The 24,127-nt window shown below is 35.1% G+C and overlaps 2 pseudogenes; one reads left to right on the top strand and one right to left on the bottom strand.

The window, feature by feature from the left end:
• Positions 1 to 6,033: 6,033 nt before the first annotated feature.
• On the bottom strand, positions 6,034 to 10,955 carry LOC113097433 (thyroid transcription factor 1-associated protein 26 homolog; annotated as a pseudogene).
• A 976-nt stretch (positions 10,956 to 11,931) lies between these two features.
• Positions 11,932 to 22,924, top strand: LOC113097431 (methyltransferase-like protein 25; annotated as a pseudogene).
• The last annotated feature ends 1,203 nt before the right edge of the window (positions 22,925 to 24,127 follow it).

Raw genomic sequence — 24,127 nt, 5'->3', positions numbered from 1 at the left:
TTTTTCCATAGCTTGCAGATGGGTCTGACCCCCAAATAAATCCAGTTTGGCCTGTTTGACAGTGCGCGTGTGCTGAAGGTTTTCTTGAAAGTCAGAGAATTCAGATTTTCACTCGCTCTCATGTGCTCCATTACTGCTCAATCAATAGCACAGTTAATGCCGGAACTATAGTTGTTCTAAACCAGTTCTGCTTGGAGTGCACGAACACATGTACTGTACAGACACATTACGGATCACTCACACAAGCTGCCCTGATTTGTCAATAAAATGCTTAGAAACATAAAGGTTATAGGGAAAAAAAAATTGTGTTTTGAAGTAATCAAAATCCACAGCTTCCTTAAAGGGTTAGTTCACTCAAATAGCAAAATGATGTCATTTATAACTTACTCTCATGTTTTTCCAAACCCGCAAGACCTCCGTTTATCTTTGGAACACAATTTAACATATTTTAGATTTAGTCCTAGAGCTCTCAGTCCCTCCATTGAAGCTGTGTAAACGGTATACTGTCCATGTCCAGAAAGGTAAGAAAAACATCATCAAAGTAGTCCATGTGACATCAGAGGGTCAGTTAGAATTTTTTGAAGCATCAAAAATACATTTTGGTCCAAAAATAGCAAAAACTACGACTTTATTCAGCTTTGTCTTCTCTTCCATGTCTGTTGTGAGAGAGAGTTCAAAACAAAGCAGTTTGTTATATCCGGTTTGCGAATGAATCATTCGATGTAACCGGATCTTTTTGAACCAGTTCACCAAATTGAACTGAATCGTTTTAAATCGTTTTAACTCTTTAACCGGTTCACCGGTTCTTTTGCGCTCGACGTAATAGCGTCATTGGCGATGATTGCCCTTGATTCAAGCCTTCGGTTTAACCGCGCTCATAACACTAGCACAGAATCAGTTCAGAATCAATCACCAAAAGAATCAGTTCGGTTCAGACGCTCTGTGTGTCGGTTTGCTTCACGCTGAAATACACATGCGCAGTATCATCATCTCTTCGGTTCTCGAATCGGACGCGTCTGACGGAAACGGTTCTTGACTTGAGAACGAGTCAGTCTGTTGTTCGTTATCTGGCTCGGCTCGGTGTTCATCTTCAGTTCTCTCTTCACAGCAGTTCAGTCAGTGTACTGCTTGAGTAAATGAATTACTCCGGATTATTGGTTTGTTTGAACTCAGAGGGAGTTTCAGCCACATTAAAAGTGCAGCACGAAAACAAAAAATTCAATTCAATTCAAGTTTATTTGTATAGCGCTTTTTACAATACAAATCGTTACAAAGCAACTTTAGAGAAAATTATGTTTATGCTTCTCTCATCATCTGAGGTCCTCTGAGGGTCAGCATCATCTCTTCTCAGGTGTTCTGGATCCAGACTGGAGCTTGTGTAAATCCTAGTTAGTTACCACGGGATGTAAATCCCATGGCAAAACATAGAAACAAAATGACATCATTAGCATGCTGCTGATCCAACAAAGTAAAATCAGTTTAACCCAAGCTAATGAATAAAAATGCACATTTGATCAGATCCAACTATCAGTGTATATAGTATTTTATCTTTATATTTGTTCATTAAAAAATTTTATGCTCCTTCTAAATACACCTCTTGTACCTGAAAATAAAACACTTTATTTGTATAATATCTGTATTTGTAATGTGTATCTTTGTTCTCTTTTTAAATAACAAAGATAAAATTAATGAGAAAGATTTCTATCTTTACCCATGCACTTTGGCATAAATATCTGCCACACTTTCATATTTTGTTACCTTAAAAGATATTATATAGGGAAATTAGTTTGGCTGTGATGCTCAAACAGCTTGCAAAATAGAAAAACCAACATGACAAATAATCAGGATAAAATCATGATATTTCTAAAAAAAAAAAAAAAAAAAAAAAAAAAAAAATATTTGTTATATTTTTATCATATCGCCCACCCCTAGCTGAGGGAGAATGAGGGAGAACAAACCCATAGAGACTCCAAACCCCTGTAGAATAATAATAATAATATTTGCCTATTGCAAGCACCACTGATAATAAAAAAAATAAAAAAATAAAAATAAATACAACTATATTTAAAAAAGTTATGTTGCCTCTGCTAATCATATCATAATTTCAATTCTTATAGTTTAACAAAAATAGCTTTTATTTCCACTCTTTGGGTCTCTTGTCCCCCTGTAGCTTAATATGTTTCCTTTTATCTAGGCCTGCATGTTTACATTTACATTTATTCATTTAGCAGACACTTTTATCCAAAGCCACTTACAACCAGAGAATAACATTCAAATACTGTTCTCATACTAAAAGTAGCACTTACGTCTGGAACAGCTTAGAAGAAGAAACAAATTAATTTACCTCGTCTGTACAAATGTGACTTCAGATTCATTTAAACTCTCTTGCCCCCTCGGTAGCCTAGTCTTCTCACAAGCAAATACCTGTCACTCATCATCACCGTAATAATAATAATAATAATAATAATAATAATAATAATAATAATAATAATAATAATAATAATAATAATAATAATATCATCATCATCATCATATATAATTAATGAATATAATTAATTTTGTGCTGATTTTTTTCAATTGTTTATGTTGCTCCCCGAAACATGACATCCTGGTAACCCCTTCTGCTTCGGAGGCCTGGTCTTCGAAGTCAGTGGCCTTCAAAGTGTGCACACTCAACCTTAGGACACAGCTTTAGGCTATGTCCAAACAAAGCCAGAGCTCTCCCTATCCGATCTTTTTTTTCTTCCTCGTCTCAAGAAATATCCGCGTCCACACAAAACCGCAAAACGATGTAGTATACATGCCAGACCAGAGATGCACTAAAAACAGAGAAGACATGGACTATGCGCATAAACCTTGTGCATGGTCAGAGATGTATAAAGTACTAGAGACCCATACTTGAGTAAAAGTACAAGTGCTCTATCAAAAAAGTGACTTGAGTAGAAGTTGAAGTGCTCTTTAAGCACCACACTTAAGTAGAAGATTACATTTTTTGTACTTAAGTATTGCAAGTAGTCTATTTTAAAATTTACTACTCAAGTACTGAAAGTAAAAGTACAAGTATTGTGTTATGTAGTTATTAAAGAAAGTAGTCAAAAGTTTGAACATATTGTTTTTACTATTTCAAACGATTAACCTAAAGGACACTCACAATTCCTTTGACTGTAACTTTTTGTAAACAAAAAACAGATTAAAGGGTTAGTTCGCCCAATTTGCAAAATTATGTCATTAATAACTTACCCTCATGTTGTTTCAAACATGTAAGACCTCCGTTTATTTTTGGAACACAGTTTAAGATGTTTTAGATTTAGTCCGAGAGCTCTCAGTCCCTCCATTGAAGCTATGTGTATGGTATACTGTCCATGTCCAGAAAGGTAAGAAAAACATCTTCAAAGTAGTCCATGTGACATCAGAGGGTCAGTTAAATATAAAAAATAGCAAAAACTACGACTTTATTCAGCATTGTCTTCTCTTCTGTGTCGGTTGTAAAACAGTTCAAAACAAAGCAGTTTGTGATATCCGGTTCGCGAACGAATCATTAACGTTAGATGTAAACGGATCTTTTTGAAACAGTTCACCAAATCGAAATGAATCATTTTAAACGGTTCGCGTCTCCAATACGCATTAATCCACAAATGACGTAAACTTGTTTAATGTGGCTGACACACCCTATGAGTTAAAACAAACCAATATCCCAGAGTAATTCATTTACTCAAATAGTACACTGACTGAAGAGAGAACTGAAGATGAACACCGAGCCGAGCCAGATAACGAACAACAGACTGACTCGTTCACGAGTCAAGAACCGTTTACGAATTCGTGTCCGATTCGAGAACCGAGGAGCTGATGATACTGCGCATGTGTGATTCAGCATGAAGCAAACCGACACAAGGAGTGTCTGAACCGAACTTTTGGTGATTGATTCTGAACTGATTCTGTGCTACTGTTATGAGCGCAGGTAAACCAAAAGCTTGCAACCATCGCAAATGACGTCATTACGTCGAGCGCAAAAGAACCGGTGAACTGTTTTCTTCAACCGGTTTATTGAATCGAACTGTCAGAAAGAACTACTGGTGATCCGGAAAGCGATGCAAACGGTTCTTGACTCGTGAACGAGTCATTCATTTTCTGTCTCGGCTCGGTGTTCATCTCTCTCTTCACAGAAGTTCAGTCAGCACGCGCAGTCTTCGCTCAATCATGTGCCAGCTTCATCAAACCTGCCATCTACAGTTCTGGCAGTGGTAATGGGGTTTGTAATGGAATGATTCGTAACATTTTTATAATTGTAACAAGTAACGATGCAGCACATAAAAAAATATCGGAGTAAAAGTATTAAACTCATCGAAAATATGTACTGAAGTAAAAGTGGAAGTAGGGGAAAAAAATAATACTCTAGTAAAGTACAGATACCGCCTTTTAGTACTTAAGTACAGTAGTGAAGTAGTTCTACTTCGTTACTATACATCCCTGTGCGTGGTACACAAACACACATGCAACAATACATTTATTAATCTGTGTTAATGTTAGTTAATAAAAAGACAATCGTTCTTAGCTGTTTGTTGCTGTTACGTGATGCACGTCCTGATTTTGCTGAGTTACATGTGTTCCTAGGTCAACATATTTAGTTGACCCTGGAGCAACATTTTACTCCAAAAATATATTCTTGACCATATCCCTACACCTAAACCTAACCTTAACTATGAGTAATCCCTAGAAACAGAGGAAATGATAGATGAATGACACTGATGTACAAGCACCAAACAGTGATTTTAAGCGTAAACTTCACAAAATCTATAAACTGGTTCTTCAAATCTGATTGGCTAATCACAGTGTTGTTCCAGGGACAACAAAGGTGTTGTCCCAGGAACATGTCTCACTTGGTAAAATCAGGTTCTGCGTTATGTGATGTAGCAGTGTCTGACTAGGGGCGAGACGTGGGCTGATGAGGTCATCATTTCAGAAAATATATGGATTCGCTGTCCACATAAAAACGCAAAGGCATTTTCAAATTTATCCACTCTGGGACCCGGTTTCAAAAAATATCGGTTTCACTCTCCCGAAAAGCCGGATCCGTGTGGACGAAACGCATATATGATACAAAATTTATGCAAATACAGCGAAACGCGTCTCTGTGTGGATGGGGCCTTAGTGAGTCTGAAGACCTTGATTACTTTGGTTCAGGTGAGGTGTGTTTAATTAGGGTTGGAGCTAAACTCTGCAGGACAGTGTCCCTTCAGGAACAGCTTTGGACATCTCTGAAATAAAATATTTTTCTCTCTCTCTTAGATCATTATGATGATGTCATCATTATTGGACAGAACTTTCAAGGTGTAATGAGTGAGTCACACAGAACTGCAATTTAATATCACTCTTATATGTTTTTATAATATATTGAACATGCCTTTCTACCATTAATGAATCAACATGGCTTTATCAGGTTTAATCTAATAGTCTCAGACAGTCATGAGGAGAATGAGATGAATGACACAAGCTATGTTACACATTACAATGTGAGGTTTTATTTCACATGTGTATCAGAGGGAGATCAGGAGTATGATGTTGTGAAGAACAGCAATGAAGATGAGAGAACACTGTTAGGTATGTTTTTTGTCATCTTTTTACATAATATACTTTTAATCATTATGTTGCTCATTTAAACCCTATTTAAACTATATCGTGATTATAAAAAAATATAATAAATTTGAATATGGTGATGTGGAGGAGGAGTCAAATAAAGGAGGAGCCATATGACTCAATGGAGACACCCTCTGCCTCTGATCATGAAACCATATTACAGTTACTGTTAATGCATCAGTTTTTATATTTTAAATATTTTTGTATGAAAAGTTAGATGCTTTGCAAAATTCAGTATCAAACAAATGTAAATATTAGCATTTTAGCATTTGGTCTTTTATTACTATTTTGATATAAATCTTTAATTAACTTAAGAAGAGTATAATTTAATATTTTATTTACAAGAAATATTACTGGGAAAGAAAAAGGTATGCAAAGGTATACACATCCCCTATGGAATTATTTGCACTGAGCTTGAATCTTTTGCAGCAACAGCTCCATATGCAGGTTAAGGTTGGGCTGACCCTTTTTGGTTTTTCTTTTCAATAAATTATATGTTGCCGTTTTCTTCTCCTGGGTTTTGTCTTTCAAGAATTCCTACTCAGACACTCATAATAAAACATGCATCAATCATTTGTTAAAGAATGTAAATGATTAAACTGTGTATGTTTACATGACATAATAGGTCCTTAATGACAGTGTTTCTCAGTGAAAGGAGAATCCAGCAATGATTTTAGTTCATCGTCTGCATCTGTCTCTTCATCTACTGCTCTGCCTTTACATCTTTTCTTGTTTTTTTCTTGTTCTTCTTCATCTAGTCGTTCTCTTTCAGCCAGATAGATGTCTCAGATGCTCGGGATATTCCTCCTCTAACTGGATTTTTGATGCTTGCATTTTCTTTTCTCTCTTTTCAAAGTGTTTTTTATTCATGTTTTATTTTCTCCTTCCTTTTGAAAGCAAACCCTGACCTGAGAAAGAATGAGAGCGATGAGATTCAAACACAATACATTTCAAGTTTAGTCCTTTTTATGCATACTATTAACTATTTATTATACATACTGGTTGACAGCGTAAATACAATATTGCAATATATGCAAAAGAAGCCTTGGATTAACTTCTTTTAAGGAATTGGTTTAAACACTTTGAAAAATGTACATTAATGCAAATGATGCATATCTAAGAACCAGAGGTGTGACCAAGTCGTTTTGCATGTCACAAGTAAGTCTCGAGTCTTTGCAATAAATTCTCGAGTCACGTCCTGAGTCAAGACAGACAAGTCCAAGTCGAGTTGCAAGTACTGAACATTTAGCTTCAAGTCTTAAACAACTCATTACTGCTCTTTGCTCAAATTAGTGTCTCAAAATCAATTACCATCAAATGTATAGTCATTTATATCAGAAAACCAGGTAGACTATGTTTGACAAAAATTAAATTTCATGTGAGATTTATGCCCTTAGTAAAACTTGGGCAAGCTTGCCAAAATTGGACAAGCAGTGAAGAAAACAACTATTTTATTAGTAACAGAATAGCCAAAACAACTGCATTTCATAGAAATACAGCTGCAACATTGTATGTGGGTTTAAGAATATATGCTAGGTGTTCTATCTTAGCCAATGAGCCATTGTTTGGAACTTCAATGAAGCAGATTGAAAAATGTGAGCGGAAACACAGAAAGAAACTGCAGGCATACTTTACAAATGAGTGGAAACATATGGATGCAGACAAACTCATGAAGACAGCATTCAAAAATGCTGTACTATCATTCTTTAAAATGAACAGTAACAAAGACAAAATCATTTTATAGAAACAAATGTTGAACGTTAAATGTTAAGTTCATAATATGCGTAGCTGATCGTTAAATTTAGGGGCTATGTGTGCTATAGGCCTACGGACTGATTTACAAGACATGAATTTATTAATTACAAAAGATATCAAAGTGACCAGTGCCTTGTGAAGAGGGATACAAATGTAGTTTATTTTATAGTTATATATTCAATTATCATTTTGTGAAAGAAACACGTCTTCAAATTATATTTTAAATGATCACTAGGCCTATTGTCGCTTGCTTCAGACATTAGGCCTAATGTGCTTTTATTTTATTTTTTTATTATTTATGAAATTAAAGGCAAGGTTTGCATTGATTAATTTTAAATCTAGATTCAATCAAGCTTTATCTAATAATTATGTTGCCTTTAAAAATAAGCAGGTTTACATTTAAACCCTTCATTTTGATCCACTGATCGTGGCCGCTCCTCTCGTTTCACTTGCCCGCTCCATGTGTCTGTTGGGCGGCGATCAAACGGGCAGGGCAGCATTTTTCAGGAGCGGACATTGGAGATAGCTTTAGAAAAAATCCTGTCATTGTTTTCTTATCTCAGTTATTTTGTAGTAAGTTATGTTATTACTCCATTAGTTATACTAGCATATAATGTCCACCGCTCCCTGAACGCAGTCTCTGGCGACACTGATCTGATCATAAAGTCTTTTAGAGTCACAGGGCTCAAGTCCAAGTCAAGTCTCGAGTCATTGCTGTCTAAGTCGAGTCTCAAGTCTTCTGTAATTATGTAATTTCGAGTCGAGTCACAAGTCATCAAATTTGGGACTCAAGTCAACACCCGTTTCATTCATTCATTCATTCATTCATTCATTCATTTATTAAAGCAAAATCTGCAGATGTTGTCACACATAGTGTTTTTCCATCACTATGGAGAAACTTAAAACATTGCCAGGTTAAAAAAATAAAATTGACAGGTCAGTTATATCAACTGATGTGTTTATTTTTTATTATTTATTTATTTTTTATTTATGGATGCATTTCATTTATTATTTTTGTTGTAGATGACTTACGAGCACACTATGATGATGTTGTCATTATACGACAGTTTTCCAGTGATAAACCAGGTGTGGGATTCAATTTACACACTTCTAGATTGGAACAGTTTTTTTTTTTTTTTTTTTTTTTTTTTATCATTATTATTTTTATTTACATTTTAATGTGATATAAAGTATGTAGTCCAGTGATAACCAAACCTGCTCCTGGAGGGCCAGTGTTCTGCAGAGTTTAGCTCCATCTTGTCCCGGACACCTATCTGGAAGTTTCTAACCCTGAAGACCTTGATAAAATGATTCAGGTGTGTTTGTTTGTGATTAGAACTGTGGCACTCCAGGAGCAGGATTGGACACCCCTGATATATATATTATTATTATTATTATTTTCATGTAATTAATGATAGCCACATTTATTTCAGAGGGTGTTCACGAGGAGTATGATGATGTGAAGAATGTCTCCGAGTATATGAGTGACATGTTTGGTATTAACACCTTTGTTTAGTCTTTATAATCACTTTATATTATCAATTTCTGTTATCATTAAATCTTATTTAAATTTACTGATAATATTAATGTTTATTATAATGAATTTTAATGTATGTATTAATACATGAATTTGGTCGTTTTCCAATAACAGACTATGATGATGTGGAGGAGAAACCAGGAAAAACAGGAAGAAACTGACTACTCTTATAAATCTTATAGGTTTCAGTTGTTTTGTTACACCAACAGAGTTTTGTTACATTCAATATACAAATGAAATTTTTGACAGATTTTTTTAATCATATAAATTTAATAAGAAAATGTCACCTAATGAGCATTTTTATATCTAAAGTCTCACTGTACATTCTTACAACGCAAATCTCCTACGCTTTTAAATGGTTGTATAATGTTGAAAATTTCCCCTGCTTAATAAAAAATTACATTCATATTCATTATAGTAACTAACATTTGATCAGCAGACGAAAGAGATGTCTCAAAATATGTATTATAAATGTCAAAGTTATCATTCTGAAATCTGAATAAAAGTATATGCTTTGTAACGTATACACTGTGTACAGTTATTCACTGTGAACATTTTTCAACAATGATTTTGTAAACAGTATGCTTTTTGAAGCAGTTAATGATTTAAATGTTGCTTAAATTAATATTTATTTACAACACTTGTTACCTCTATGGAAACTGTAATTCAGTAAAATGCCATTGAGACAGTACGCTATTATTGTTTCCAAAGAGATTATGAAAATGAACGTGAATTTGCTTGTTTTTTAAAACAGACTATGACAATGTGGGGGAGGAGTCAAATAAAGAAGGAGGGGCCATATGACTCAATGGCCACACCCTCTGCCACTGTTCATTAAATCAAATTATAGTTACTGGAAATGCTGGGAGCTTCTCATATTGTTACTAATGCATCAGTGCCTTATGTTTTTATGTTATTTTAAATATTTTTGTATGAAAAGTAAGATGCTTTTCAAAATTCAAATATCAACAAATTTAAATATTTGTATTTTAGCATTTGGTCTTTTATTATTATTTTGATATCAATGCTTTTCACCAAATAAACAAAATATATCCTTCCAACATAATGATGATGAAATGTTGCCATTTTCTTCTCCTGGTATTTCTTCAGAGCCTCTTCTCCTGAGCTTTGTCTTTCAAGAATTCCTACACAGACACGCATAATAAAACATCCATCAATCATTTACTAAAGAATGTAGAGGATGATTAAACTGTGTATGTTTACATGACATAATGGGTCCTTAATGACAGGGAATAGAATTCATCATACTGATACATTTGCTAGGTTTGATTTCCTCACCTCTCTTTTTCGTGGATGTTCCTCCTTTATCCTTTCATATTCTTGCTTTGTCTTCTGATACAATGACATTTTCTGCTTCTGCTTTCTTTGGATGAATGGAGTCTGTGTGTGTATATATATATATATATATATATATATATATATATATACATACACACACACACACACACGCACACACACATGCACACACACCTGTCAGACTCTGCTGGTTCATTAGCTGAATCAGAGGCAGTAATTTTGTCAGTCGTTGTGTTTGAGATGTGTTTCTCAGTGAAAGCAGAATCCAGCACTGATTTTAGTTCATCGTCTGCCACTGTCTCTTCATCTACTGCTCTGCCTTTACATCTTTTCTTGTTTTGTTTTTTTGTTATTCTTCATCTAGTCATTCTCTTTCAGGCAGGTGTCTCAGATTCTCGGCATATTCCTCCTCTAACTGGATTTTTGATGGTTGCATCTTCTTCCTCTCTTTTCTAAGAAGTTTGTTGTATTCATGTTTTATTTTCTCCTTCCTTTTGAAAGCAAACCCCTGACCTGAGAAAGAATGAGAGAGAGATGAGATTCAGACAGAATACATTTCAAGTTAAGTCCTCCTTATGCACACTATGAACTATTTATTGTATATACTGGTTCATAGCGTAAATACAAATATGCAAAAAAATAAAATATAATTAAGTACATGGTATAAACACTTTGAAAGTTTGCAAATAATGTATATCTAAGAACTAGACATGTACGTTTTAAACTCGATTTTTTTTTTCTATTTTCAGACGTCTTTAATTGCCCCTTAGGTCAATTAGTTTATAATAGTGTAGTATCATCTGCTAGTTGGGTGAGGATAACTTCTCTTTCTGCAATTGAAATTCCTTTTAAAGTACTATTTTTAACATGGGTGAAAAGAAGTTGAGAACATAAAATTAATAGGTAGGGGGAGGCAGGGCAGCCCTTTCGGATGCCTCTTTGCAGCTCATATCTATGTGATCTAAATGTCCCATTTTTTAGTCTGATAGAGCTATTGCCTTTGCAGTACAGAAAAAAAATCACCAAAACCAAATTTCTCAATAGTTTAAAATATAAATGTATTTTCTACTGTGTCAAAGACTTTATAGAAATCCAAGAAATAGATATAACTATATCATCAGGACATAAAAATGAATAATCAATGATATCTATTATAGCCCTATTCGGACGGGACTAGATTTCTAAACTACGGTTTGAGTTTCGATTCTTACCACCTGACGTCTGATATTTTCATGTAAATACGAGACTAACATCTCAGTGTTTATTACAGAGGTGGGAGGGTCTGATTTGTGCATCTGGGCGTCAACAATAGAAGAGGTTAAGCGCTTTCTCTCCATATCGTTATTTCCCTAATGCGTACACTGTGGACTTTTACACGCGTGATGTTTGGAGCGCGTTCGCGTGTGTGAGTCCAGAGAAAGTGTTGTGTGCTATCAGTTCCTCACATGACCGCGTGAGGGCGACAGAAGGTAAGAGAAGCTCAATCTGATTCTTGCATCCTTTTTATATATATATATATATATATACACTCATGTGTGTGTGTGTGTGTGTGTGGCTTGTTTGGCCAAATGCTGTCGAGTCAAACAGTAAAAAAAAAAAAAAAAATCAAATTTAGTTTAGTTTAAAACAAACTGAATTTCATCTATTTCATCATCTGTTTCTTCATCTCAGATGATAGATGTGGGTTCATGGAAAGGCTACATGTGCTTCTATCTGTCCATGCTGTTCAACCTGCAAGTGTTCGGATCGACTCCTCTAGCACCGACAACACACATGGAGCTCATGAGAGGAACAGGAAACTGAAGAAGTTCTCCAAAGCCTATCAGAAACTGGACAGAGCCACTAAAAAACAACCTTTGGACAGTGAGGATGGGAGTAAACAACACAGCAGAAACTTTGAAAACAGTGATGGCCACAAAGACTTTATTACTAAGGAAAATAAAAACTTTATGGCTCAAGCAGAAATCAGTGCTCTATCAAAACAAGTCACCAGTGATTTATCCACTTCAGATAATGCTTCAGAATGTCCATTAGGCCCAAATGATTCAGATTCAGGAAGCAGCTTCCTCAGTATGCTGTCTCTGGATGTCATAGAGGACGTCTCTCCCCGTGTCCACCCCATCCAGCTGAGTCTGGAGGAAAGAGAGAAGTGGAAGAGAGAGAATAGGCAGAGGAAAGCATGAGAAGAGAAGGGGAACGACAGAGACAGCAGCCTGTTTTCCCCTTTGACCTCATATATCAGTGCAGAAACGGAGCTCGACACAGAGCTGGAGGTGAGGAGAGGTCATAATACAGGGGGCTCTGATCAAGGGTAGGCTATAATATATAAAAGGGTATAATATATACAATTTGTAAAATAATAATAATAATAATAAACTATTATTAATAAATTAACTAATTTTACATCGTTGTTTTAATAATATCATAACATCATATAATATAAGGCTTGAAAAATACTAATAAGGTACTCAAACTGTATTTTCCATGCTATTTGAAGCATTACGTTTTTGTATTGTAAATGTGTTGTGAATTAATTTCATATCACATTCTCTCGGGGTCAAAAAACTCATGTATACTAAACTCATATAAAAGCACAAGAGAAACTCTGTGCTGTAATAGTGTTCCAGCTGTGGGCTTTGATTATGGAGCTGAAGTTGTTCCATTGCTATTACAGTTCAGCGAGATGCCTGCGATTATCATAATTATGTTAATTAGGTGAAATTGTGCTAAACATGGAGAGAGACCTGGTTGTGTCCATAGCAGATTATTTTTGATCAATGATCAAAGTCTCTGTTGATTTCTCTAAATTACCTTTTTTTTTTCTCCCTCTCTATTTTCTCTGTGTGGTGTCCAGGATGTAGTTCTGGTTGACCTGCATACATGTGGAGATTTGGCCCCCAGCACTCTGCAAATGTTCAGGGCCAAACAGGAGCTGTGTGCTGTTTGCAGTGTGAGCTGCTGCTATCACCTGCTCTCTGAAGAGTTTGATCAGGACAGACAGGGTAAGAACACTTCCTGTCACACACACACACACACACACACACGTGGACAGATTGTGTCAGAGTGCCCAAGTCAAGACAAGACAAGCTGTGTGTAATAGCATTTCTCTGTATAATGTTGTTCCCAGCAATTTTTTAGCTCTGTACCAATACTGGGTGTAAGAAAAAGGTACAATAATAGTAAAATTTTTATTATAAATATATATATATATATATATATATATATATATATATATATATATATATATATATATTTATATATTTTTTTTTTTTTATCTATATCATTTACAAATATATACCATTCTAACAATGAATTAAAACTTGTAAAACAGTTATAATAATAACACATACAAGATTGATAATAAATGTGTTATTCATTATAAAATAATTTACCAAAATTATTATTATTATTATTATTATATTTATCATTTTATTATGAATATACATATTATTATATAATGAATAATAAATTGTTGTTTATGAAATTAAATTACGTAATTCATTAATTTAATATATAATTTAATAATTTAATAATACTCTTATCATTAGAAAAATGTACTAATTTGTAACTATATATTTTATTTTAATGAATTGTAAAATCACTATTATTATTATTATTATTATTATTATTATTATTATTATTATTATTGTTATTATTGTTATTATTTAAAGTTTACTAGGCTCCAAAACGACTCCATTAGTCTCCACTGACTTTCATTGTGTGGACAAAAAGCACTCTTGTTTTTCAAAATATCTTTGTTTGTTTTCTGCAGAGAAATGAAGTCATATAGCTTATAAGTAAATGATGGCAGAATTTTTATTTATAGGTGAACTTTTCCTTTAAGAGTTGGTGTTAGTTTTAAGAGAGCATGTGGTTTCCCTCTCTCTCTCTCTCTCTCTCTCTCTCTCTTCCTTCTCTTAGACATTTTTTTCATAAAGCAGGCAGCACAGAAATGATTGGAGTGCCTTCAAAATGTGATATTTTGATCACATAATTACTGTGCTATGAAGCACAGCAGGGCTACAATAATATCTCATTGTCTTTTAAAGCCTGGTGATCACATCACAGGCTCTCGATTGCTGAAGGGATAGAACTAAAACACCTGAAGTATTTGCAGAAGTTGGACTGACATCACAAACACTCTCCCCTTCACCAGACTGTCTGTTTGATCACTAACTCAAGAAGAGGCAATACAACATGTACTATGCTGATGACACTCAATTCTACCTCTCATTCCATCCTGATGATCCGACGGTAGCTGCTTACATCTCAGCTTGTCTAACAGACATTTCTTCCTGGATGATGGACCATCACCTTCAACTCAACCTGGCCAAGACAGAACTGCTTGAGATTCCAGCAAACCCACCATTTCATCCCAATTTCACCATTATGTTAGGCACATCAACCATAACTCCTTCAAAAACAGCCAGAAACCTTGGAGTTATGATTGATGATCAGCTGACTTTCTGCTAAAAATGTCCAGTCCTGCAGATTTGCTTTATTCAACATCAAGAAGATCAAGCCCTTTCTTTCGGAACATGCTGCACAACTCCTTGTTCAAGCTCTTGTTCTGTCCAGGCTGGACTATTGCAATGCCCTCTTGGCAGGTCTTCCAGCCACTTCTATCAAACCTTTACAATTAATCCAGAACGCGGCAGCAAGATTCATTTTTAATGAGCCAAAAAGAATACACATCACACCTCTGTTTATCAATTTGCAATTGGCTACTAATAGCTGCTCGCATAAAATTCAAGGCATTGATGTTTGCCTACAAAACTACCACTGGCTCTTCACCCATTTACCTAAATTTGTTACTTCAGACTTACAGTCTTGTTCAAAATAATAGCAGTACAATGTGACTAACCAGAATAATCAAGGTTTTTCGTATATTTTTTTATTGCTACGTGGCAAACAAGTTACCAGTAGGTTCAGTAGGTTCTCAGAAAACAAATGAGACCCAGCATTCATGATATGCACGCTCTTAAGGCTGTGCAATTGGGCAATTAGTTGAATTAGTTGAAAGGGGTGTGTTCAAAAAAATAGCAGTGTGGCATTCAATCACTGAGGTCATCAATTTTGTGAAGAAACAGGTGTGAATCAGGTGGCCCCTATTTAAGGATGAAGCCAACACTTGTTGAACATGCATTTGAAAGCTGAGGAAAATGGGTTGTTCAAGACATTGTTCAGAAGAACAGCGTACTTTGATTAAAAAGTTGATTAGAGAGGGGAAAACCTATAAAGAGGTGCAAAAAATGATAGGCTGTTCAGCTAAAATGATCTCCAATGCCTTAAAATGGAGAGCAAAACCAGAGAGACGTGGAAGAAAATGGAAGACAACCATCAAAATGGATAGAAGAATAACCAGAATGGCAAAGGCTCAGCCAATGATCACCTCCAGGATGATCAAAGACAGTCTGGAGTTACCTGTAAGTACTGTGACAGTTAGAAGACGTCTGTGTGAAGCTAATCTATTTTCAAGAATCCCCCGCAAAGTCCCTCTGTTAAAAAAAAGGCATGTGCAGAAGAGGTTACAATTTGCCAAAGAACACATCAACTGGCCTAAAGAGAAATGGAGGAACATTTTGTGGACTGATGAGAGTAAAATTGTTCTTTTTGGGTCCAAGGGCCACAGGCAGTTTGTGAGACGACCCCCAAACTCTGAATTCAAGCCACAGTACACAGTGAAGACAGTGAAGCATGGAGGTGCAAGCATCATGATATGGGCATGTTTCTCCTACTATGGTGTTGGGCCTATTTATCGCATACCAGGGATCATGGATCAGTTTGCATATGTTAAAATACTTGAAGAGGTCATGTTGCCCTATGCTGAAGAGGACATGCCCTTGAAATGGTTGTTTCAACAAGACAATGACCCAAAACACACTAGTAAACGGGCAAAGTCTTGGTTCCAAACCAACAAAATTAATGTTATGGAGTGGCCAGCCCAATCTCCAGACCTTAATCCAATTGAGAACTTGTGGGGTGATATCAAAAATGCTGTTTCTGAAGCAAAACCAAGAAATGTGAATGAATTGTGGAATGTTGTTAAAGAATCATGGAGTGGAATAACAGCTGAGAGGTGCCACAAGTTGGTTGACTCCATGCCACACAGATGTCAAGCAGTTTTAAAAAACTGTGGTCATACAACTAAATATTAGTTTAGTGATTCACAGGATTGCTAAATCCCAGAAAAAAAAATGTTTGTACAAAATAGTTTTGAGTTTGTACAGTCAAAGGTAGACACTGCTATTTTTTTGAACACACCCCTTTCAACTAATTGCCCAATTGCACAGCCTTAAGAGCGTGCATATCATGAATGCTGGGTCTTGTTTGTTTTCTGACAATCTACTGAACCTACTGGTAACTTGTTTGCCACGTAGCAATAAAAAATATACTAAAAACCTTAATTATTCTGGTTAGTCACATTGTACTGCTATTATTTTGAACAAGACTGTATGTGCCCTCTAGAAGCTTGCGTTCTGCAAGTGAACGTCACTTGATTGTGCCATCCCAAAGAAGCACAAAGTTACTTTTACAGACTTTTAAATTAAATGTTCCCTCCTGGTGGAATGACCTCCCCAACTCAATACGAATCCTAAACCATCTTCAAGAATCGGCTTAAAACACATCTCTTCCATCTTTATTTGACCCTCTAACTTTAACACTCTCTATTTTAACTCTATTCTTTTTGTATTCTATTTTCTTTTCATTTATTATACAATGATATAAAATAAGACCTCTAACACTACCTTGCTCTATTCTTTTATATATCTGTTTTCTTTTCATTTATTTTATTATTTAAAAGCACTCGCTACGTGTCCTGTGTTTAAGCTAACTAAGACTTGTTATAGCACTTACAGTATATATCATTGCTCTTTTGTTGTTTTTTGAGTGCTTCTATTGTCCTCATTTGTAAGTCGCTTTGGATAAAAGCATATGATAAATGACTAAATGTAAATGTAACGTGGTGTTTCAGCATGATGATGTCAGAACGTTTGTTCTGATGAAGAAACAAAATGTAGTCAAACTAATGCAGTTCTAGTGGAAATGAACATTGTGTCTTGTAGTCTCAAAACCTGTAAGATTACAGCATGCTGTGCATATAAAGGTGAAGTGTGTCATCTATGTGTCACTAGCAGTATCCCACAGATTTATGTAGATTTTGCATAGAATTTAACTTGCTTGAGCAGAATTAACTGCTATGTTTTTTTCATTTTGACAGCGTAATACTTTTTACATAATATCTCCTCTCAGGGCTTGCATTTGCTGACTCAATACAGAAGAGCCCTCGCAATGTCTCCTACTTCAACAGAAAACAGGAAGTCCCACCCACAAGCATAATTTGGTTAAGCAGTCACTTATTTATAGTGAATTAAATTAATATTTTCATTTAAAAAATACACACTTCAATTTTGAACAATGTTTTATTATCAAATGTTAACTGAAGATCCTTCAGTTTAACACCTCACAGCAACTGATCTTCTAAAGTGTTGAAGTTCATTCACTTTCAGACATTTCATGATGAAAATGCTGATATTGCTTTGCACACTGTCCCTGCATTTTCTTTATAAACAGCTCATACATTTTTCAGGCCTGTGCTGGACTCTGGATCCTGTTCAGTTTGGCATGGTTTAGATTAACATGATAGCTGGAGTAAACAGTGGTTATCTGCGTCACCAATAGTCCTCAAACCACAGCGTGGGTCTTGTTTGAGTGGCATGTGTTCAACAGGTTCTCATCCACATAATGTTTAGCTTTCACTTTTAAAATGCAATAAAAATTTGGGGTTGTTAAGATTTTTAATGTTTTTAAAATAAGTCTCTTATGTTTACCGAGGCTGCTTTCCTTTGTTCAAATATAAAACAAATACAGTATTATTGTGAAACATTTTTATAATTTAAAATAAGTTTTCTATTTTAATATAATTTAAAATATAATTTATTCCTGTGATGCAAAGCTGAATTTTCAGAAGGCTTTAATCTTCAGGTTCACATGATCCTTCAGAAATCATTCTAATAAGCTGATTTGCTGCTCTAGAAACTTTTCTTATTTTAATCAAAGTTGAAAATGGTTGGAAAAAGTTTTACATGATTCTTTGATAAATATAAAGTTCAAAAGAACAGCATTTATTTGAAACAGACATATTTTATACTTTACTGTCATCTTTGGTAAATTTTAATGCATCCTTGCTCACTACAAGTATAATTTCTTTTAAAAAGTGAACAGTATTTTTATGTTAAAAGCGGTTTGATTTCATCTGTTTTTGTGTGTTGTTTTGTGGCTGTTGCTCAGGGTGTGATGATGGTGTGTGTGTGGTTTCTCTGTTAGTCAGTATTTGAAGGCTCAGGCTTGTTTCTGTGGTCGAAATGCCAGGATGTCAGCTTGTCTCGTAATTCTGGTTCACATGTCACAAATAACATCACATTGCCCGCGCATCTTCAACCACATCCTTTGCTTATTAGCTGATGAATCTTACATCACATTTTAACACTAAATATACAATATTTTAGGTGTTTTTTTTTTTTTTTTTAGATGAGCACATAATGCTATTTAACTGAAAGCAACTATCAAACAATGATATCATGTGTTATCATAAGTTTTTTTTAGTTCCAGCTTGTTTCCTGCAGACTCTTCACAAACTCTTTTTATTCTCCTCTCAGGCTCTGGAGAGAGTGTCTGCTGGAGGAGGGGTGAGTATTTGATTGTGTCATATATCATATAAATATTAATACATTAAAAACCCATTTCTCCTGCAGAATTTGCATAAAAAGAGGGCAGTCTCATGCGATTGAGGCTGTTTGCACAATTGATTGTAATGTGCTGGTCAAGCTTGAATGCCAGAATGTACAGCAAATGTGCCTATGCATATTTGTCTGATTTAATTAGATGCACTGTGTATTTTATTATGATTTTTCTTCTTTTAAATATGATTGAAAGTTCAGAGGTGAAGCAGTCTGCATCCTAATCTCTTTCTGTCTTCTGCATGCCTGATTGTGTGGATGACATAATTGTCATTTTTTTAGTTGCCACAAATGGGACAAACATTTCAAATGAAGTAATAAAAAATATAAATAAGTAAGTAAACATTATCAATAAGTAAGTAAACATAATCAAAGAAGCATGAGTTGTGTTAGCAAGCAGCTTTGAAATGAAAGAAAATTGTTTCTTGTCTGTTTCAGCTGCCTGTGGTGTCAACTGTTTTATCTGGCAGTTCTTCATGTTATTTTACGGGATCACTATGATTCATTTAAAATATATTTATACTAATTGTTGGCAAATCAAATCTTCATGACTTAAAGAACCATATTGCCAACCAAATTGCCAACTATTGAAGGTTTGGCAGTAAATTATAATTCAATAAAAAATAAAATAAAATAAAAAGTCCTGGCTTTGAAAAACAGTCTGTAAAAACAGAAACACACTCTGCAGCAGAATCAACTCTCAGTCAAAAAAAAAAAAAAATGCTCTATGACAAATATTGAGCTCCTACACTGTTCCCCTCCAAAAGACCAGGATCAGCTCATTAGACAGAAAACAACCACCTGTCTTTGTTTTAGTCGCCGGAGAGCTTTAGTAAACTAGAGGAGAGAATAAAGAGGCTCCAAATTCCCTCCGGCCCTTCCTTCTGTTTTGCAGAGGATGAGAAATGTTTATTGAGATACTTGATCGTGGCTGTAGAGAGCTGTAGAGATCTGATTCAGTGCTGACTGATACTTGTGACTCAAACCACAAAGCCCTGTTTTCAGGTTTAATAAGCTTCTGTGAGTCAAAGCCAAACCATCAGGTTACAGTAATGTGCAAGTCAACAAGGAGTGCAAAGTTCACCCTCTTCATGTGACTTACTGTCTGTACATTTAGTTTTTAAACTACATTCAATTAAATTTTATCCCCACATCGTGTCAGTGGACTTTCCCTTGATTTTGAGGGACAATCTGCAGAATTCTGTTAAACAGTAAAATAATGTATACTGTATTATATTTTATATAAATATATTATTTAATATATTTTAAAATGTAATTTATTCCTGTGATGGTATAGATGAAATGTATGAAGTCTTATGAGTCACATAATATGCTGATTTGGTAAACATTTTCCAATAATATACATAAGATTTTAACTAAAGAAATTATATTAATAGATTTATATAAATATATATTATTTTCTTATACATTTCTATATATATATATATATATAGAACTTTTTTACTTTGCAATAAAAAAAATATATATTATGTTTATTCTGTTAAACTGTAAAATATAACAATATAAAATATTACATAATAAAATATATTTTTATTTTGCATTATATGTGTATGTGAGTTTAAATTTTTTTTCTAAAGTACATATAGTTATATTTATATAAACATTTTACTTGCAATATAACTTAATTTAACATAAAATATTTTAAACAAACAGAGAAACTTATATGTCCTTTATTTTGATTATAAACTTCATTTATGTCTTTTTTGCATCTTCCTCAGTTGAAAGTCACTTTGGCACCATGTATAGAGGATCTCATCCTCCTTGAACAACTTTGCTACTTGAAAGAGCAGGTAACAAACCATTTGTAGGACAGATAACAGAACTTGTACATTTAACCCTCTGCTGTATGTTAATCCTGTACATTTGTGCATGTTAAGATGTTTAATCCTCATATAATTAGAGAAGTGTGAGGGGCTTTTTGTTTCAGTCTTTACTTCAAAACCACAACACAGTTTGCCCAAGTCAACAACTTACTTTCACAGCATTTATATCAAAAGACTGTTACCACATAAAGCAGATCCAAAAACAAAAAACAAATATTGTTTTTGCTTTTTTCAAGATTTCTAACTTACAGGAGGTTTTAATTTACATGCCCATTTCCTTCTTGACCACTCAGCCGTCTGTGAAGAACGTTAGACTGAAAATTTAGGCCCTAACAGAATCATTTTGTTTATACTCACAAAACAGTGACAGCAGTTTTCTGTGGGATCAGTTTCCATGTGATACAAGGGGTCACTTATCAGTTGTGTAATGTAAAGCAAGTAAAACCTCCCCATTATCAGATCTGTGCATTTCTTTTCTATAGAGGTCTGTGACATTAAAGGGCTTGGCAGCATGATAAGGTTTCTCATTGACGATTCTGTGAACTCTGTTAACCACATTGAAATGAGATTCTGCTTTACAGTTTGGCATGTGGAGGGTTTTATTATGTATAAACCATTCATAACACAGTACTCTGGGTGTGCTGCCAATTACATTAATGTGCTTTGGTCATTGATTATGAAAAGCTGTAATATGGATTTTGGATTGAAACAAGCTGTGCTCAGTTCAGTTGATTATTTTGATCAGGTCCAATTCTCTTTTTACTTATGGATATGCTGGGAACTTGATTTAACTTGATTTTTGGGAAGTCGTGGCCTAATGGTTAGAGAGTTGGACTCATAATCCAAAGGTTGTGGGTTTGTGTCTCAGGCCTGCAGTGATTGTAGGTTGGGGGACTGAATGTACAGTGCTCTCTCAACCCTCAATACCATGACTGAGGTGCTCTTGAGCAAGGCACCGAACCCCCAACTGCTCCCAGGGTGCAAAAATGGCTGGTGTGTGTGTGTGTGTGTGTGTTTACTGCTGTGTGTGTGCACGTTTGATGGGTTAAATATAGAGCACGAATTCAGAGTAGGGGTCACCATACTTGGCTGTATGTCACGTCACATCACAAACTGATGGTTCATCCGAAATAATATATCCTGAGTGGATATAGAACCACAATCAGGGTTGAGAGCAAGTGTAACATGATTCCTGAACTAAGTGATCTTATGATCTGCTTGTTTTTAGTGAATTAAAACCATACGAAGTGACCAGGTTGTCTGATTCTCAAATGAATTACTCTCATGAGTCTGAAACTTACAGCAACAATCAGTGTGTTCTGATTCCCGAACAAATGATTTTTTTTGAACATGTTCTTGTTAGTGAGTCAGAAATATACAGCATGACCAGTGCACCGATTCCTGACAAACTTGTCAGGTCTTGCTATAAGAAACATTTTTTAACTTTTAGAACACAGTATCAGACGCTGCTTATGAGGTGTTAATTTTATATAAATTTGTACAAGGTGATTCGTACAGAAAAGTGTGATTTGTAGAAAAGCAGCATAAAAGTACAGCCCTACACATATCTGTCAGTTGGGCATAAGCAAATCGTATGACAACACACAAATTAGATTTAGTATTTTCGAACTTGAGTGCCTCGTTGCAAGGTGCAACATTCAACTATAACAGCTGTGTGTTTTTAAAAAATACATAAAAAAGCAGTGCAGTTGAGTGCAAATCTGCATTCTGTGTTAATAGCCTCTTATGATTTTTGAATGCTACTTTTCTTTGCTGTTTTAGCTTTGTGGACATCCAGGCCCTGTCAGTTCTGTGTGAGAAAGAGATGAAGAAGGAAACAAAGAAAAAAACACAATTTTCTTTATCAGGCATCAGTGCTTTATAGGGAACTGCATGGGAAAAGATGGAGAGTGAGGCCGAAGGGAATTGGAAGGAATGAGAGGAGCGATTCATCTTTTCATCAGTGATTCAAAGTGACTAACAGGATGCACAGATGGAAAATACTCTGTTATTATTTCTCTCTCTTTCAATCTCGTCTCTATTTCTCCCTCGCACTCAAACATATGCCAATCTCATCTAGAATGATGCATGATGAGCTCCATCTGAAAATAATCAGCTTCTTTTTGTCTCACTGTCTGAAGTGTTAACAGGATTTTAGGAAATAAATCTTTTTTTTTCAGTTGTGGATGAAAATGTAAACAAGTTTTTGTAATGTGTTTCCTATCACAAATTGGACAGCAATGTAAAAGGTTTCAGATTAAAATGTTTTGCGCTGGAAAACATTTTCCCATAATATCCTCACTTCCTTATTTGAGTCAGGATGCATGCAAACTATAACAAAATCTCTCATTAGACCAGCAGCATTTTACATGACAAATTTTTTATACATATAACATATGGAAGGCAGAACTAAAATGACACTTGTATTATAAATTTAATTTAGTGCAGCTCTTCAATATTCTATGGGGCAACAGGTTGGGAACAGATTTTGAGAAATTCAGCATTACATCACTTGAATGGATCCTCTGCAGTGAATGGGTGCCGTCAGAATGTGAATTCAAACAGCTGATGAAAACATCACAATAATCCACAAGTAATCAATTTTACCCTCAGCTGTGATAAAGTCTTTCCTGTATTATAACACACACACACACACACACACTACATATATATATATATATATATATATACATAAATTCTTTATACAACAGCAGAAAATGAAGCACATATTACAATCACTGCTTTACGTAGAAACTACTTATTCTCCCATTGCTTTTTTAATTGTATACTTTTTAGATTGACATCTATTCTGTCTGACTGTGTATCTGTACTTATAAGTTCAGAGCTTGTGTTGATCCCTGAAAACAGCAGTTGTCCTCCAGTGGGGTTGATGGTCAAGGGACAACAGCTTGAGGTCAGCGGGGTGGAACAGGAGTGGGTTGACTACACTGGGGTACAAATGATCTCCTCTGTCTCTCATTCCTGTGTTTGACCCACACAGATTCACACATGCACTGAACAGGTTTTGCCCCAGCTGCTCCTCTATGGGGATTTTAAGAGATCCACGTGCAAAAAGCACAACTCACCACAGGGTGAACATCTAATTCATCATCTACAACACTTCCTTCAAAGCAGGTTATTATTACATAACAACAGTTCTCAAATTTGATTTGCTGAATGGCATTGTTTTCTACGAGTTTTCTAGGGTCTACGAGCCTCCGGGACGTGATCTGCTGCTGGAACATTTGCTGATTATTTCATCTGGGGACATCTGATCTGATTTTGAGCTGGAATTTCCC

The sequence above is a fragment of the Carassius auratus genome, unplaced genomic scaffold (genome assembly GCF_003368295.1).
Source record: "Carassius auratus strain Wakin unplaced genomic scaffold, ASM336829v1 scaf_tig00216276, whole genome shotgun sequence".
NCBI lineage: Eukaryota > Metazoa > Chordata > Actinopteri > Cypriniformes > Cyprinidae > Carassius > Carassius auratus.
The sequence above is the reverse complement of the archived record's forward strand: the minus strand, read 5'-3'. Positions and strand labels throughout refer to the sequence as shown.